The 20,206-nt window shown below is 40.9% G+C and overlaps 1 protein-coding gene across 1 annotated transcript in view; it reads left to right on the forward strand.

The window, feature by feature from the left end:
• The first annotated feature begins 716 nt into the window (after positions 1–716).
• The window catches only part of dnmbp (dynamin binding protein), a 121,343-nt gene continuing 101,853 nt past the window's right edge, over positions 717–20,206 (forward strand). Inside the window, 1 exon segment of the mRNA XM_029684431.2 lies at positions 717–1,194. The gene's annotated coding sequence lies outside the window, so the exon portion shown is untranslated.

The raw sequence follows: 20,206 nt of genomic DNA on the forward strand, positions 1-20,206 counted from the left end.
TGTGACTGACCCAAACTTAAGGAAAGCTTTGACTATGTACAGACTCAGTGAGCATAGCCTTGCTATTGAGAAAGGCCGCCATAGGCAGACATGGCTCTCAAGAGAAGACAAAATGACGTGGAAACTGAGCTGCACTTCCTAACCTCCTGCCCAATGTGTGACCATATTAGAGAGACATATTTCCCTCAGATTACACAGATCCACAAAGAATTTGAAAACAAATCCAATTTTGATAAACTCCCATATCTACTGGGTGAAATTCCACAGTGTGCCATCACAGCAGCAAGATTTGTGACCTGTTGCCACAAGAAAAGGGCAACCAGTGAAAAACACACACCATTGTAAATACAACCCATATTTATGCTTATTTATTTCCCCTTGTGTACCCTTAACAATTTGTACATCGTTACAACACTCTATAAGTAATATGACATTTGTAATGTCTTTATTGTTTTGAAACTTCTGTATCTGTAATGTTTACTGTACATTTTTATTGTTTATTTCACTTTTGTATATTATCTACCTCACTTGCTTTGGCAATGTTAACACATGTTTCCCATGCCAATAAAGCCCCTTAAATAGAATTGAAATATCTGTCTCGTCTATCTGTGGTAAAACCATGTCTTATTTTAATTCAGGCAGAGAAAGGGCAGCCATTGGGTCCCTCTCATGAAAGGGGAGGTGACGTTGACGTCAGAGAGGAAGAGGCGAAGCGAGAGGTTTCACTCTTGCAAAAATCAGTCCAAAATAAGCCCAATAAGTTTCGATGGGTTTATTTTGGACCAAAGCTTGTCGCTCGCCTTCCCGCCTTTGGGACAACGACTCCCATTGTTAGGGCGGAGACATGAGCATCTCGCCATTATATATTTTTCTAAGTAAACGGGGAACGACCCTGAGATTCAACTTTCATAGGATGACAGCTGATTCCAAGACTATGACGCAAGTTTTGGCAAGCGACTTTTTTTGTAAAGTGTCTAACCAATGAACTTTGGAAGTGATTTGTAGACAGTGAACGTGTCTGTTTTGTAAAGAACATTTGATCTTAGTTGCAGTAGGCGGTGGATGTGGCCGCAGCATTTATTGCCTGAGTATCAACGAAAGACAGCAACACGGACCGAAAGTTCGATAACTTGCCAGACTGAAATATAAAGACTTGATTTGACCACTTCGGTAACTTCGTCACGGATGCTACAGGTAAGCTATCAGGAGGCAACTTTTGCTTTTATTATGCTTTTACATCAGATCTATTTTCTTTTCATGCAAGCAGAACGCATCAACGATCACATGATGAGGGACAGATGTCCGTCCATACAGAGCCGATCAGCTGTCACATTATAGGCTACTTTGTAACAGTCACACACTTACCACGAATATAGGCTGCTACACTGTAGTTGAAGTGCTGCAGCTATGGTGATATTGTTACCTCTACATTTGTCGTTCCACTCCCATAAGTGAACATGAAACCAGTTGCAAATTGTTATGCGTTTTATACAATTAACATGTTTTTTAAATTATTGCTTAATATATGAAAAGCAATAAATTACTCTCCCCATCTATACATTTTGTATGGCTATAGGCTACTCAACCACGGCAACCGAACACAAAAGTTCTTAGGGCTACTTAAGTGAACGGAGTACCTAAATTCTAGATGGTTGTGTCACCATACCACTAGCAGGACGGATGTGTATAGGTTGAGAACTAGGCAGTGGATGACATTACCAGTCATCTGGCAAACGTAGCCTCGTCGTTGTCAAAGTTTTTGAGGCGAGAGAAAACATTGACAAAATATGATCCCTGCAGGCCTAGGCTGAAACCTAGGCCTGCGACGTGACGTTGGAATAACCCATGCCGACAAAACGACGTGTAGCAGGTTTTTATTTACTTTCCAAAAGCATAATTTGTCTTCTGTCAAAGCCTATACTTGTTTGTAGCCAACAGATTCCCACTCTACCGTTACGCTTGTTTACACTAAGTGTGTTTTCATATATAGTCCCTTTTAAAATAACCGATTGCACTCTGGGGGTAAAAAAAAAAAAAAATGTATTCCCACTGCCCTTGCATTTGAATGAGGACTCAATTATTTTTTCCCAGTTCACTTCACGTATTTTGTGGTATGAATCAGCAATGTGAATTCAAAGCGACGTTTAGAAAGGACCCAAGATCATTTTCCAAAATTAACTCAATGCACTTTTACAAAGTGCAGGACGAGCCATTCTATCAGAATGGTGTTATTGGACAGTTAGATATACCAACTTACATTTTGGAAGCTAATAGATTGCATTTAATTAAAATATGAGACATAATAATTACTCAGAAGATAATATGTAAATATTGTAAATGTAAATATTATTGGTAACAAAAAGTTATTAATTTTATAACTGCAGACTAAATAATGCTGTAATTGAAAATTGTACACTCAATGAAGGCTACTGCCCCTTTAAGAATATATTTTGTACACTTTGTTGTGAATCTTACCAAATATGTTTTCTTCTCACACTATTCAAACCCCACAATCAAATAAACGGCTTATGAAGATCTCACCCTATAGATCACATATTGCAAACAAATAATCTTCAACTAAAAACATATTTTGACATTCCTGTTCATCCTTGGCAGTCAATATCCAAAAACGGCAGACTTTTTTTTTTCTCTAAAATATTTCACATGTGTATATTAGTTTTTATTTGATGACTTTATGTTTCATTCCTTAGTCATCTCATCTCCACTCAGGCAGTAGCAGGCAAAACGCCAGACAAAGTTCTCTGTGATCCCCATATTGTACTGTCTTTAGACAAAATAATTTTTACTAGTTCTTCAAAGTAGCATACTATCCCTCTCTCGAAGTTGTTTATTCCTGTCTCATTTGGTCTATGCGGTCTTTGGGTACCTAACCTAACCGGTGTAAAAGTGTATCCATCTCTATCCGAGCTGTAAATATCAGGCGCAATGGATTATGGTCATTGTAGGTAATTACCACATTTCTGTGCTGAACTAGGTTAAATATTTGCTCCCTTTAACTCCCTTCAGCCCAGCGACCCTCATAGTTCTTGATTTGATTTATCTCTAGAGAAATGGCGAGATGGTCTCCCAAAAAAACAAAACTAAATGGAATTAAAGTATTTGAACAGACGTCAGTCAATTAGTTGTTTAATAACCAGAATAAATACTGAAATGTCTGTTAATCACTCAGCACTTGTTCACATTGCACTTAAATTCCACAGTCGGGTTCCCTTTTTAAATGAGCCAAACTCTGTTCGCGGGAATCTTTTGAGGGGTCTGAGTTAGAGGTCGACCGATTAGGATTTTTTAACACCAATACCGATTATTGGAGGACCGAAACAAGCCGATACAGATTTAATCGGTCAATATCTTTATTTATTTGTACTAATGACAGTTACAACAATGCTGAATTAACACTTATTTTAACTTAATATCAATAAAAATCAATTTAGCCTGAAATAAGTAATGAAACATGTTCAATTTGGTTTAAATAATGCAAAAACAAAGTGTTGGAGAAGAAAGTAAAAGTGCAATATGTGCCATGTGAAAAAGCTAACGTTTAAGTTCCTTGCTCAGAACATGAGGACATATGAAAGCTGGTGGTTCCTTTTAACATGAGACTTCAATATTCCAAGGTAAGAGGTTTTAGGTTGTAGTTAATATAGTATTTATAGGACTATTTCTCTCTACCATTTTGTATTCCATATACCTTTGACTATTGGAGGTTCTTATAGGCACTTTAGTATTGCCAGTGTAACAGTATAGCTTCTGTCCCTCTCCTCGCCCCTACCTGGGCTCGAACCAGGAACACATCGACAAAAACCACCCTCGACGCAGCGTTACCCATGCAGAGCAAGGGGAACAAATACTCCAAGTCTCAGAGCGAGTGACGTTTGAAACGCTATTAGCGCGCATCCCGCTAACTAGCTAGCCATTTCACATCGGTTACACCAGCCTAATCTCGGGAGTTGATAGACTTCAAGCATTGCTCTGTTTATGACTTCAAGTACAGCAAAGAGCTGCTGGCAAAACGCACGATAGTGCTGTTTGAATGAATGCTTACGAGCCTGCTGCTGCCTACCACAGCTTAGTCAGACTGCTCTATCAAATATCAAATCATAGACTTAATTCTAACATAATAACACACATCAATACAAGCCTTTTGTCATTAATATGGTCGAATCCGGAAAATATAATTTCAAAAACAAAAAGTTTATTATTATCGCATATACCCTGACTCTGTGTGCAATGAACGCAAGAAAAGTGACACAATTTCACCTGGTTAATATTGCCTGCTAACCTGGATTTCTTTTAGCTAAATATGCAGGTTTAAAAACATGTACTTCTGTGTATTGATTTTAAGAAAGGCATTGATGTTTATGGTTAGGTACACGTTGGAGCAACGACAGTCCTTTTTCCGTGAATGTGCACCGCATCGATTATATGCAACGCAGGACACGCTAGATAAACTAGTAATATCATCAACCATGTGTAGTTAACTTGTTTAATGTTTAATGTGAAGGACCCTTGCTGGGCTATAACTTCATGACCACCCCCACCTGAGATCCCAATTCAGATCCCTCCAACTTGAGGAGGGCATATGAGGTATGCGGTCAGCTGTATGGCTGGCTCAGGGAAGAGGACGCCCCTGCCTTGCATAGTCCCGTGGGACATCTTAATTGGGCATGGGACACAAGCTAAGGCTTGATTACCCTTTAGCTGGCCACCTTTGTTGAGGGTGTTTAGTGATTAAAGGCCGAAACACCCACTGATTCGAAGGCACACTACTGAGGATGTGTCCCAAAATTGACATCTTACCCCAGACTAAGAAATAAACCTCCCATGCCACTCTGTCAACATCACGGCAAATCTCATGTGAGTGCATTCCATCTATTGGCACAATGGACAGTTTTTAACATCTCGTCCTGTGTTTTATGATTCTGATTCTAGCTAGCAACTTACCTTGGCTTCTCACTGCATTTGCGTAACAGGTAGGCTCCTCGTGGAGTGCAATGAGAGGCTTAAGCGTTGGACTAGTTAACTGTAAGGTTGCAAGATTGAATCCCCGAGCTGACAAGGTAAAAAAATCTGTCATTCTGCCCCTGAACAAGGCAGTTAACCCACCGTTCCTAGGCCGTCATTGAAAATAAGAACGTGTTCCTAACTGACTTGCCTAGTTAAATAAAGGTGTACATTTTTTGTGTGACCAAATCGGTGTCCAAAAATACAGATTTCCGATTGTTATGAAAACTTGAAATCAGCCCTAATTAAATCAGCCATTCCGATTAATCGGTCGACCTCTAGTCTGAGTTCCTTTGTTGTGTTCACACTACACACAAAATATTGCGAACCGCACCGAGTTAAAAAAAAATGCGTGAAAGGGACCAATTGTGAAACACCCAAAGCTTCACTGGGGTCGGAATGCAATCATGGTTACGTTTTAAGACACCGTGGAGCCGGAGCGGGAAAATGTACCTCAATGCAGGGATGGGATATGCCACTGTACTTCAAATGTTACTTTTATCCACACTGATACATTGAAGATACTGCTAGTTTTTCTAGAAAACTGCCCTTTTTGTCTTCATGCTAGCTAGCATTAGGCACTACAGCAAATTTTGGGATGTCAAGTGTAAAAACTGCTCGCTGGAGTCATCTGAGCGCTTGGCTTTTGAGCTTACCTGTTAGTGACTGAATACTGATATATTTGGTTCTGACTCGCTACACGCTGTCCAGCAAGAACAGTATGGATGCTTCTCTGTCCAGAACTTTTATTTTCATCACTACCGCACACTATAGTATTCCCACTGAAATCTTTAGTCTACATAGGATGGACTTGTGGTTCTAAAGGGAGGAAACATATACAGTGGGGCAAAAAAGTATTTAGTCAGCCACCAATTGTGCAAGTTCTCCCACTTAAAAAGATGAGAGGCCTGTAGTTTTCATCATAGGTACACTTCAACTATGACAGACAAAATGTCAAAAAAAATCCATAAAATCACATTATAGGATTTTTAATGAATTTATTTGCAAATTATGGTGGAAAATACGTATACATCTGACAGTATTAATATAGTTGTACATGCAATAGGATAGTATATATACAACAGAGCAGCATATACACATCAGCAAAAATTTGTCCGATGGCCCATCCCTGGGCTAGATTTATGGCCCCTCTCTCACCGACTTGGTGTTTCTGGTACCACAGAGTTGTAAATCTTACTGTGCATGCAGAGCTCAGAGGACCATCTCCAAGACTTCTAGCAGGTTCTAGAGTTCACCAGAGCATAACAATTGTGTGAACTATGACAGCGCAGTGGTATTGTGCTCATACAAATAACCATCTGTTAACAGTATAATCTACTCTGCCAATACTCACGCAATTAAGGCAGTGCTGGTACTTACAATTACACCAACAAAACACAAACAAATGGATCAGCATGCTTTGTAATGTTTCTAAAACGGTACATGTATTAAAGAAGTAATGTGCTATATTGTTTCATTTCCTTTTTTTGTGACCAGAGTCTTTTGACCAAAATCTCAAAATAACCAAAATACCAAAATAACCAAAACATTCCAAATGTTAAAATCAAAAGGCCTGACCGGATTAACATGACATCAAATAACACGGCCACATCCTTACCCCTCTACATAATCAGAAATGTTTAGGTTACATGAAAGGCTATACAATTTAACACAATCCCGACATAAAAAAGCATATTGCAGAGAAATGCCTAACTATTTTGCCATGCCTGTTGATTAACCAAAAAATAGTCTACCTAATTAAATGCTCTCCATAGGCTAAGGAAAACAATTATTTAAGGACAAATAAACATTGCCATTTTTAAATTTAGATATTGATCATTATTTTTTTAAAGATGGATTTTTAAAAGATGGAGCAAAAATTGTGTTAAATGAGGCATTAGTCAGTCACAGGATCTCTCACATTGCAAATTCAGCACATGTAATCACAGGCCTGATATAGCTAAAGTACTGATTAACATGGCAGCCGATAGAGATGGCAGCTTTACTTCTAGTCCTTAGGAAACAGTATTTAAATAATAATAATTATGTATTATTTATTACATTGTTGGCCCAGAAAACCTTAAGTGTAATTACATACAACCGGGAAGGACTATTGGATATCAGAGAGATGTCAACTTACAAGCACAACCAGCACTATGACCAGGAATACATCTTTCCCAAAACGGATCCTTTTGTCTGCACCTCCCAGGGCATTTAATCTGATTCCAGAGGCCGACCCAAAACAACACCGCCGGAGGAGAGGGTGCCAGAGCGGTCTTCTAGTGAGGCTTCGGATGCGCGCACACCACCCACTGCTCCCGAGTACATTACTCGCTAATGTCCAGTCCCTAGTTAACAAATTTGACGAACTTAGGGCAAGAGTTGCTTTCCAAAGAGATATCTGGGATTGTACCATACTCTGTTTCACAGAAACATGGCTAGCTGGGGACATGCTGTCGTAGTCCATACAGCCAATGGGATTTTCATGGCATCACACCGACAGGAATAAACATCTCTCCGGTAAGAGGAAGGGCGGGGGTGAATGTTTCATGATTAACGGCCCATGGTGTAATTGTAATAATATACAGGAACTCAAGACCTTGTGTTCAACTGGAATTCCTCACAGTCAAATGCTGACTGTATTATCTCCCAAGAGAAATCTCCTCGGCTATCGTCACAGCCGTGTATTATCTCCCCGCAAGCGGATACCAAGACGGCCATCAAGGAACTTCACTGGACTATGCAAACTGGAAACAAGATATCCTGAGGCTACATTTATTGTAGCTGGGGATTTTAACAAAGCTAATTTGAGAACAAGGCTACCTAAATTCTATCAGCATATCAATTGCTGTACATGAGCGGGTAAAACGCGCGACCATTGCTACTCTAACTTCTGCGACGCATACAAGGCCCTCCCCCACCCTCCTTTTGACAAATCTCACCATAACTCCATCTTGTTGCTCCCCTCCTATAGGTAGAAACTAAAACAGGAAGCGCCTGTGCTTAGGTCTATCCTATGCTGGTCTGACCAATCGGATTCCACACTTCAAGATTGCTTCGATCAAGTGAACTGGGATATGTTCCGGGTATCTCAGATTGGCAAATTAAAAAGAAAAGGTGGCAAAAGAACAGACACTGGACAGAGGAACTCTGCTTAGAAGGCCAGCATCCCGGAGTCTCCTCTTCCCTTTTGAAGTTGAGACTGGTGTTTTGCGGGTACTTTTTAATGTGCTTCCTGTTGAGGATTTGTGAGGCATCTGTTTCTCAAATTTGACACACTAATGCGTTCTAAATGATTGTGTCACACCTTAGGGAGGGAGAGATGGCTTAAAATGGTTTTATTTGTGTTCTCTTATTTCAAATTGACAAGCAGTAGCCTATGCATTGAAATTACATGCACTCTATCCATACAACTCGATATCAAGTATAGGTCTAATGTAAACAGAATATTATTATGGATAACAATAATTAATTGTCGTGTCTTTACTATCATTAAACTGAAGACTTATAGTTTTTATCAAAGATTCTCTGTAATTAGTATTACGCGATTAGACTGATTTATCATGTACATTTAATTAACTAGGAAGTTGGGGCACCAAGGAAAAATATTCAGGTTACAAAATTATGATTTCCTAAAATAACTTTTCAGATATTTTATCTGAACAATTAGTCTTCGAATTAATGAATTATTTACTTTACCTCACGTTATTCTCATTCCAAACATTGAAAATGGTTGGTTATCTGCACAAACCCAGTCTTCACTATGAGTCATCCATACATCAATTGTCTTAAATCATTTATTTATTACTGAGTATTCCACAGAAATGCCTAAACAAACAAACAAACAAGGTAAATGTGGTTACATGAAATGATAGGAGAATGTGCCCTAGTGGGCTAAACCAGCATGGTGGCTTGTTAGACAAAAGGGGAAGTGGGGGTCGGTTAAGAAGTCACTACAGAGTGATAATTATAACAATTGAAATGCTAATCCTTTACACATGAACGCTCACTCATTCGGGAACAATTGCAATCAATATATATATTTACGCTCAGTGTGTCGTCTTGATCGCTGGTGATAAGTCTTTCTTTTGTAGAATTGTCCGTCTCTCTCCCTCTCGTTTGTGGTTAGAGGGGATTGTTCAGAGTGACATTCTTTATAGAGTGGATGTTTCGGCGGTTGTCGTTCTTCGCGTTCAATGATACCGAATTCCTAGCTGCAGACTAGTAATTAATATCAAAGACTTGTTCTTATTCTGTCGGTATCGATAGTCCAAGAGGTTAACCACGTAGTATGGTTAAAAGATTCAGCAATGGTCTACAACCTTTGTACTCTCCTAATGGAGAAAAACATGGTCTGCAACCTTTAGCCATCTCGTAATTGAGGTAAGCTCGGTCTGCTGATCGAAAACCCGAGTGGGGGTTTTACTCGGAAGGGCCGAAGAGGGCTGTCCCAGGAGGCCTAACCCTAACTGGGCTCGGGCGGTCCTCTGATTTAGTTAACTCCAATCCCCTTTTTGAGTTTTCCTTCATTAAACAGTCCAAAATCACATTGTAAAATTGTGTAAACAGTGTCATACTCACTCATTCATCTTATACAACAATTAGATGTAACCCTCATATCTGAGGCTATTATATAAACAGCGTTATGGTAATGTGGCCACACCGTCTCCCATGAGCTTCCCCAAGTTGTGACAAACGGACCAGTTCGTAGCTTTATTCTTCACCGATCTTTTATACTTTCTCTGGAACATGCAATTTGTTCTTACCTCAAGTTCTGTGAGGTCGAAGGATTTCCTTTGTTCTGCATGAAAATCTACTCTCTCTCTACTGTGTGGCCATGTGGCAGGGTCTTCTCAGGAATGTATGACCTCTGACCACAGCAGCCTAGTTGAAGGGGGCAAGGGGGAGGCAGGGAGTAGGGGATGGGGTTGCTATACCCAAAGAGGCCAACGTCATGACATAATCATGGAATTTTTATTAGGTTATATAGGCTATATTACCTCATATGCCTGTTGCTTGTCACCACCAGCAACACCTCTTCTGGTGCCAGCTGTGTCAGTGTACTGGGCACAGAGAGACGGCACAGTGTCTCACACCTTCATAGACAAAGCATCCATAAAGCATTTGAGTGCTTCAGGGCTTACACAGCATCAATGCTTCTTTTCTGCAGGTCTGCAAAAAGAATGTCCAGCTGGGGTAGTATGTGCTGGAACAAATCAAGGGAAAAAATGACATCCTTGTCCTGTAACATCCTTGTGAGTCCCTTGGCCGATCTGACAGTGATATTGGAACGCTTTCAAAGCACTCCAGTACATCATCTTTGTTTTTGTGCATAGTGTTTACAACACAGATCTGGAACTTCCAGGTCTAGGATGCGTGGGAGAGTGTGTCACTGCTGTCCACCACATCGGTCATTTTGTGGGAATGTGAGAAAAGGTTGAGCCCACTTAAATCTGTGAAAAATACACAAGCCTATGTAACTGCTGATGCTGCTTTTTACATCACCAGATTGAGTTGGTGTGCGTAACAGTGGAGAAAGTAGGCATTCGGGTATATGTCTTGAATTTCGTCTTAATGCCAGTTGAACCACGCATCACCCTTGCCCAGTCATATTTTTGAGGGTTAGGGTTAGGCTAACCCCTTGTCTGCTGCTTGCTCTGGAAAATGTAGGCCCAGATTTCCAGGAAGAGGCTTGCTGATGGTATCTGCATTGGTGCCTCCTTCCAATTTTGCGAATCCCCAAAATCCCTCCGTGTAGCTTAAACGATTGTCTCATCCGCTTGTATGGACATGAAGTCAACTCCTATACAATCTGTCCTTGGATTGTGGTGAGATTAATGTCCAGTAGCTCATTCTGTATGGTTTTGAATGTGCCTTTAAAAACTGTTGCATTGTCCAATTGCGCTTTCATTGACCTGTCCAGCGATGACACAAAATCAAAAAGTCCCCTAAACACTCCCAGGTCCTCTGATTCTTCTGTTTCATGTCCCCTAACTGCCAGCTCAAATACGCCACAGAACTTGACACAGTCAGTTAGCTTGGATAAAAAGTGCCGATTCTTATCAACATCCTCGTTGTGTTTCTGAATACTGACATGATAGAATTCTTCCAGCTGTGTTGCGATGTCAGCTTTACCTAGCATGGCTAGCTTCAGTGAGCATTCCAGGTGTTCTCTGCTTGTTTCATGTTTTTTAACTAGCTTGGCCAAAGTGCTTCAGGTCACTCCTTCCTGTTTGTCCATGACGTGTTGCCCTGTCCACTAGCATCTGATTAACGGAATAGAAGGCAGGCGAAAAAACAAATGCATAACAAATCATTTTCAACCAGGGAGTTGCGACACGAAAGTCAGAAATAGCGATATAATAAATGCCTTACCTTTGAAGATCTTCTTCTGTTGGCACTCCAAAATGTCCCAGTTACATTACAAATGATCCTTTTGTTCAATAAATTCCTTCTTTATATCCATAAAATCTCAATTTAGCTGGCGCGCTTCAGTCATTAATCCACTCGGTTACCTTCCTTCAAAATGAATTCCAAAACTGATCCAAACAAGTCAATCAATGTTCGTAATCAATCCTTAGGTACCATAATACGCAAATGAACAACATTTAAGACAGAATTGTTATTGTTTTTACCGGAGATAAACAAAAAGAACGTGCTCTCTCGACCATGCCCTTGGAAACACTACAGCCAAAATGGGAGCCACTAGAAAAAATACAACTTCTCCCTCATTTTTACAAAAACCAACCTGAAACTCTTTCTAAAGACTGACATCTAGTGGAAGCCCTAGGAACTGCAATCGGGGACGATTTCGGCCCTATTATAAAAGTGCCAGGCATTGAAATCAGTGGTATGCTGATCTTTTTAGTATATTTTTTTAATGGTTTGTCCTCTGGGACAAACACCTGCCATTTCAGTTCTGTTTTAGAAACTTTTGAGTTTTCTATCCAACTCTACCAACTATATATGCATATCCTAGCTTCTGGGCCCGAGTAGCAGGCAGTTTACTTTGGGCATGCTTTTCATCCGGATGTCAAAATTCCGCCCTCTATCCCAAAGAAGTTAACAATAGTTGGAAAAATGATTTGTGTCATGCACAAAGTATGCACTAACCAACTTGCCAAAACTGTAGTTTAACAATATTTTTTGGAATGGTTGAAACACTTAGGTTGGAGTCATTAAAACGTGTTTTTGTGAACTTCCAACTTCAACTGTACATGACACTTTCAAAAATGCCGGTGTTGTATCAGTACCATGAAAATGAAATATCAGACTTTGCCATTTATTTTTCAAATTGGCAGGCATTATGCATACTCAACCACGAAAATGATACTGCTTTATTTTGAAATTTTTGAGTATTTTGAGTTTGAAATTTGTCACAATCCATTTGGGAAAAGGAATCGGAATGATATTGATTTATAATTTGCTAATTTGCATTTAGGATTGAATGTCACAGGTTTTTTATTTATAGGTCACAATTTATGGTTGTTTTTACATTGATTCTTGTTGGTCAATGAACAAGTGTGAATAAGGTCTATTGGGATGATTACTTTTTTGCATTTTTGTCATGTTTTTGCTGGGGAAAAATCATGATGAAAGTGCCAGTTTTAGGCCTCTTTTAGACTTACTGTATATGCATCTAATACCCTATGATCTGTGAACTGTACAAATGACGAGTGTCTAGATTTTGAAGTACAATTTTTCACATTCATTGAACATTAAAAGTATTAATATTAGCGTCTCAAAATGACCCGTTTTATTTTTTTGAACAATATAATCTTCAAGCACGTCAAATGTTTGGTGGATTGTCTTGGATTTTTAAAGATATTACCCATTTTATACATAGAAATGTACATTTATGTCATTAACCAATCACAGCCCTACTTTAGGATTGCACATTCAGCAAATCACCAGCAGAGGGAGTTCCTTTGAATACATTTTCCCATTCACTGTGTTGGTTGGGCTAATAGAATTGATCATCACTTCAAAATTAGCAGAGAGCCCACTGGAAATGTGATGTAATTGTAGAGTATTGTTTCAAACAATATGTCTCAAAGTGAACAAAATCTCAAATGTGACGGCTAGTGAATCTGAGACCAGATTTTATGAATGAACACGACCCCCCCCCCCCACACACATTTCATACAGAAACTCCATGCCTGGTTTTACAATGGCAAAAGGGAAGGGAACATCAGGGGGGACTGAATGTCGATACATTAGTTATCTCTCCTGTTAAAAGATGAAACTAAAACAATGGTAGCTAGCCGCCGAACACTGAATGCTAATGAGGTGATAATGTGACCTTGCTAGCAAGCTATCTTCGTCATGTTACCTCAGGAAGACAAACTTAACATGAATTCCTGACACCACGCAATAACATTGTTTATACAGAATGTGACTAACATTGACAGTAAAGTACAATGTTTTCAGAGGTTACAAATTCAATTTTTAGTGATTTAATGTTTATTTATTTATTAAATACATTTAAAATGGGGAGAGTGGGAGAGAACAAAGCCTACCTTGTTCTGAAAGAGCTCACGCACGCAGTGCTGATGCCACACACTCATAATCAAAAAGGGTACTTTTGAGATGTTGAATAGATTTATTTAGAGTCTAGACATACTCCAGTATAATGACACCAATATGTTTGTATGGTTAATGGATCATAATGTCTTAAAGCAGACATGTATAAAAGAGGTCGTCATGGGAAATGGATCCCTGGCTCTCCAACTCTATGTATAAATACATTTTCAAAAACGTAGCCTTGCTCCGAATGGACCCAAGGACAGTCAAACCCGTTCCTGAAAAGCCAGGTGAAAAAAACAGACCTGTGCCCATTCGGTTCCGAGAGACCCATTCTGATCTGAATGTACAAAGAGAGCAAAACCTTCGACCAGGCCAGCGCCATCAATATATCAATATTGGCCAGATTATTCTTCCCCTCAAGTTCAGTGATCGGCGTTTGATGGCGCGCCAGGTCGGGCCAAGTACGTTCTTCTCATTTTTGTCCACGACCGTATTAAAACTTGTCCAAATGGAGGACATTCCCCTTGTTGGCTTCTTTTCGCTATATTCATTTTTCTTCTTTTTCTGCAGCTTTTATTTTGCATCAGTGAAAAAGGCCTCTATCATCAGCGCAATCAACAGTAGCCTAGGACAAGGCTCCTCTCACTCTCTTTCCCTCTTCAGCTGGACCTGGCCGGCCTAAGCTATATGTTTTTATTGAGTTTCAATTTGCTGTCACACATAATAAGCTCACAGTTCTCATCACCTCCTACAGTGCATTCAATTAACAGAGGACCGGTCCAACTGGGTCCAGTTGGTAAATCAATTTTAATTGCACATACCTAAGACTCATGGCAATTATATTAGACCAGGCTCAGATCTGAGACAAAATTTCAGAATTTAGTACCTGGACCCACTTGGGTCTGGATCGGATATCAGATCGTTTCTCAAAAATGTTTTGTGATGCAAATGTCAAAAGCATGTCAAACATCCTTTCTTCCAAATTAAGTTTCTGTGAGAATTGACAGAACAATCTGAGATACAGAAAAAATGTTCAGTAAATTTTTGTTGCGAGGTATTTTTATTCTTCAGAATCAGTTGGTATGTATCATTAATTGAAATGACTAAAGTAGGCTGGGTCATTCCAATAATAGAGTGCCTTTTGGGTAGGAGATCAGAAAATAAATGTCCTGTTTTGTGGCATTTCGTGAAGGCTCTATGTTATACTGATCGCGGTTCTTTTGGCTCATGTTTTTGAGCGTGTAGATGCAGTATGGTTGTCCTTGTTGGATAGGGCCATTGGATGTCTTTCAGCTATGTTTCTGTTGGCGGATTATTGCTAAATATACAAGTTGACAAAACATTTTCCAGTTTCTGAAATGCTACTACTCACGTGGGGTGTGATTTGTGCTCTAGCCCCATCCCTTCCCCAGGCAGGCTTTAAAAAAATGGAATCTGACACTAACCACACAATCCATTGGGAAAAGCAGAAAGAACTGACCAGACTGCAATGTCTTTAGTGATTCCGCTCATCAACACAAATTAGATTTTTGTAAATGTATGTTAGCTACATACATGTTTCAACTGGAATATAGCGAAGAGGATTCGAAACAGAGTTTGATTTAGCCAGAACCTTCGCTACACCTCGGGTTGGTGGTATATGGCCAATATACCACAGCTAAAGGCTGTTAGGCACGTTGCAAAGCCTGGACACAGCCCTTAGCCGTGGTATATTGGCCATATACCACCAACCCCCGAGGTGCCTTATTGCTATTATAAACTGGTTACCAACGTAATTAGAGCAGGAAAAACAAATGTTTATTAATCCCTGTGGTATACGGTCTGATATGCCAATCAGCATTCTCGGTTCAAATCACCCCGTTTATAATGATGCCTAACATGCTGTGTTACAGTGGGGGGAATCAAATATTTTTTCTGTTTGCTAATGTAGGTAGGTAGCTAAGTTGGCTGAACAACTACAGGTAGCCACATTAATGACAAAAAATAGAAGCGGTTTTACAATCTGAGATCTATTGTAAAACCTATTCTATTTTTAGTAGTAAATATGGCTAATAAACAGCAAGTTACAACCAGCCACTAAAAGCTATGTTTTACCAGCAATCGTTAGCACATTACTGGAGTTGGCTAGCTAATTAGCCAGGCAACTGCTATCTTGCGATGCACCACGCCTCACGTTTGCAAACGTGTAACATCAGCAACAGTAAATAATTTTACTAGTTAGCTATATCAAATCAAATCAAATTTGATTTGTCACATACACATGGTTAGCAGATGTTAATGAGAGTGTAGCGAAATGCTTGTGCTTCTAGTTCCGACAATGCAGGAATAACCAACAAGTAATCTAACTAACAATTCCTAAACTACTGTCTTATACACAGTGTAAGGGGATAAAGAATATGTACATAAGGATATATGAATGAGTGATGGTACAGAGCAGCATAGGCAAGATACAGTAGATGGTATCGAGTACAGTATATACATATGAGATGAGTATGTAAACAAAGTGGCATAGTTAAAGTGGCTAGTGATACATGTATTACATAAGGATGCAGTCGATGATATAGAGTACAGTATATACGTATGCATATGAGATGAATAATGTAGGGTAAGTAACATTATATAAGGTAGCATTGTTTAAAGTGGCTAGTGATACATTTACATCATTTCCCATCAATTCCCATTATTAAAGTGGCTGGAGTTGTGTCAGTGTGTTGGCAGCAGCCACTCAATGTTAGTGGTGGCTGTTTAACAGTCTGATGGCCTTGAGATAGAAGCCGTTTTTCAGTCTCTCGGTCCCAGCTTTGATGCACCTGTACTGACCTCGCCTTCTGGATGATAGCGGGGGGGAACAGGCAGTGGCTCGGGTGGTTGATGTCCTTGATGATCTTTATGGCCTTCCTGTAACATCGGGTGGTGTAGGTGTCCTGGAGGGCAGGTAGTTTGCCCCCGGTGATGCGTTGTGCAGACCTCACTACCCTCTGGAGAGCCTTACGGTTGAGGGCGGAGCAGTTGCCGTACCAGGCGGTGATACAGCCCGCCAGGATGCTCTCGATTGTGCATCTGTAGAAGTTTGTGAGTGCTTTTGGTGACAAGCCGAATTTCTTCAGCCTCCTGAGGTTGAAGAGGCGCTGCTGCGCCTTCTTCACGATGCTGTCTGTGTGAGTGGACCAATTCAGTTTGTCTGTGATGTGTATGCCGAGGAACTTAAAACTTGCTACCCTCTCCACTACTGTTCCATCGATGTGGATAGGGGGGTGTTCCCTCTGCTGTTTCCTGAAGTCCACAATCATCTCCTTGGTTTTGTTGACGTTGAGTGTGAGGTTATTTTCCTGACACCACACCTCCCTGTAGGCCGTCTCGTCGTTGTTGGTAATCAAGCCTACCACTGTTGTGTCGTCCGCAAACTTGATGATTGAGTTGGAGGCGTGCGTGGCCACGCAGTCGTGGGTGAACAGGGAGTACAGGAGAAGGCTCAGAACGCACCCTTGTGGGGCCCCAGTGTTGAGGATCAGCGGGGAGGAGATGTTGTTGCCTACCCTCACCACCTGGGGGCAGCCCGTCAGGAAGTCTAGTACCCAGTTGCACAGGGCGGGGTCGAGACACAGGGTCTCGAGCTTAATGATGAGAATGGAGGGTACTATGGTGTTGAATGCCGAGCTGTAGTCGATGAACAGCATTCTCACATAGGTATTCCTCTTGTCCAGATGGGTTAGGGCAGTGTGCAGTGTGGTTGAGATTGCATTGTCTGTGGACCTATTTGGGCGGTAAGCAAATTGGAGTGGGTCTAAGGTGTCAGGTAGGGTGGAGGTGATATGGTCCTTGACTAGTCTCTCAAAGCACTTCATGATGACGGAAGTGAGTGCTACGGGGCGGTAGTCGTTTAGCTCAGTTACCTTAGCTTTCTTGGGAACAGGAACAATGGTGGCCCTCTTGAAGCATGTGGGAACAGCAGACTGGTATAGGGATTGATTGAATATGTCCGTAAACACACCGGCCAGCTGGTCTGCGCATGCTCTGAGGGCGCGGCTGGGGATGCCGTCTGGGCCTGCAGCCTTGCGAGGGTTAACACGTTTAAATGTCTTACTCACCTCGGCTGCAGTGAAGGAGAGACCGCATGTTTTCGTTGCAGGCCGTGTCAGTGGCACTGTATTGTCCTCAAAGCGGGCAAAAAAGTTATTTAGTCTGCCTGGGAGCAAGACATCCTGGTCCGTGACTGGGCTGGATTTCTTCCTGTAGTCCGTGATTGACTGTAGACCCTGCCACATGCCTCTTGTGTCTGAGCCGTTGAATTGAGATTCTACTTTGTCTCTGTACTGACGCTTAGCTTGTTTGATAGCCTTGCGGAGGGAATAGCTGCACTGTTTGTATTCGGTCATGTTACCAGACACCTTGCCCTGATTAAAAGCAGTGGTTCGCGCTTTCAGTTTCACGCGAATGCTGCCATCAATCCGCGGTTTCTGGTTAGGGAACGTTTTAATCGTTGCTATGGGAACGACATCTTCAACGCACATTCTAATGAACTCGCACACCGAATCAGCGTATTCGTCAATGTTGTTATCTGACGCAATACGAAACATATCCCAGTCCACGTGATGGAAGCAGTCTTGGAGTGTGGAGTCGGCTTGGTCGGACCAGCATTGGACAGACCTCAGCGTGGGAGCCTCTTGTTTTAGTTTCTGTCTGTAGGCAGGGATCAACAAAATGGAGTCGTGGTCAGCTTTTCCGAAAGGGGGGCGGGGCAGGGCCTTATATGCGTCGCGGAAGTTAGAGTAACAATGATCCAAGGTTTTTCCACCCCTGGTTGCGCAATCGATATGCTGATAAAATTTAGGGAGTCTTGTTTTCAGATTAGCCTTGTTAAAATCCCCAGCTACAATGAATGCAGCCTCCGGATAAATGGTTTCCAGTTTGCAAAGAGTTAAATAAAGTTTGTTCAGAGCCATCGATGTGTCTGCTTGGGGGGCGGGGGGGGTATATACGGCTGTGATTATAATCGAAGAGAATTCTCTTGGTAGATAATGCGGTCTACATTTGATTGTGAGGAAATCTAAATCAGGTGAACAGAAGGATTTGAGTTCCTGTATGTTTCTTTCATCACACCATGTCTCGTTAGCCATAAGGCATACGCCCCCGCCCCTCTTCTTACCAGAAAGGTGTTTGTTCCTGTCGGCGCGATGCGTGGAGAAACCCGTTGGCTGCACCGCTTCGGATAGCGTCTCTCCAGTGAGCCATGTTTCCGTGAAGCACAGAACGTTAGTCTCTGATGTCCCTCTGGAATGCTACCCTTGCTCGGATTTCATCAACCTTGTTGTCAAGAGACTGGACATTGGCAAGAAGAATGCTAGGGAGTGGTGCACGGTGTGCCCGTCTCCGGAGTCTGACCAGAAGACCGCCTCGTTTCCCTCTTTTTCTGAGTCGTTTTTTTCGGTCGCTGCATGCGATCCATTCCGTTGTCCTGTTTGTAAGGCAGAACACAGGATCCGCTTCGCGAAAAACATATTCTTGGTCGTACTGATGGTGAGTTGACGCTGATCTTATATTCAGTAGTTCTTCTCGACTGTATGTAATGAAACCTAAGATGACCTGGGGTACTAATGTAAGAAATAACACGTAAAAAAAACAAAAAACTGCATAGTTTCCTAGGAACGCGAAGCGGCCATCTCTGTCGGCGCCAGAAGACAAGGGTTATGATTATGACCGTGGATGCATTTAAATCTCACAAAATGACGAATGATGGGATTCCCACAGAGGTAAATAACAAATATTGGCTAATAGGGAGGAGAAACAATACAACAATTTACTGTTGTATATTTCTCTCTAAAACTGGTTTTATAAATGTGCCTAATCATGCCTGATATACATGGCAGTAGCTAGATACTGTATCATTTATCTTTTTTGTCTTACAGACAATACCGTGTGGGATTCCTTCTGGAGTGGATTCTAGATGGAGAGAAACCGAATTCCTTTGCCTGCATGTGTCATTGTAGCAGATCTGTATCCCATGAACTATATCCGCTCGATGGATTTGATGTTATGCTGGATTTATTTCTGACTTGGTTATGGATATTCTAGATAATTTATTGATTTAATTACTGATATAATTAATTGATCAAATTTAATCAATTTGGTTATCCTATTAATTTGGTTGTCCTATTACAAATAAGCAATTCAAGGTTTTATTTAGACTAAATAAGTTGGAAAATGAAGAAGTTAACAGATAAAATATAGAGGCAGAGTATAAAGGGACAGTTATTGAGGTGAGAATCTCTACATGTCAACTGAGGGAACAAAACATTAAGAACACCTCCCGATGTCACAGGCAGGCCAAAAAGATCATCAAGGACATCAAATCAAACTTTATTTGTCACATGCGCCAAATACAGCAAGTGTAGACCTTATCGTGAAATGTTTACTTACCAGCCCTTAGCCAACAGTGCAGTTCAAGAAGAGTTAAGAAAATATTTACCAAATAAACTAAAGTAATATATATATATATATTTTAACAATAACAAGGCTATAGTTCCAGTTACAGGTACTGAGTCAGTGTGCGGGGGTACAGGTTAGAGGTAATTTGTACATGTAGGTAGGGGTGAAGTGACTATGGATAGATAATAAACAGCGAGTAGCAGCAGTGTACAAAACAAATGGAGGGGAGGAG

The sequence above is a fragment of the Oncorhynchus nerka genome, linkage group LG16 (genome assembly GCF_034236695.1).
Source record: "Oncorhynchus nerka isolate Pitt River linkage group LG16, Oner_Uvic_2.0, whole genome shotgun sequence".
NCBI lineage: Eukaryota > Metazoa > Chordata > Actinopteri > Salmoniformes > Salmonidae > Oncorhynchus > Oncorhynchus nerka.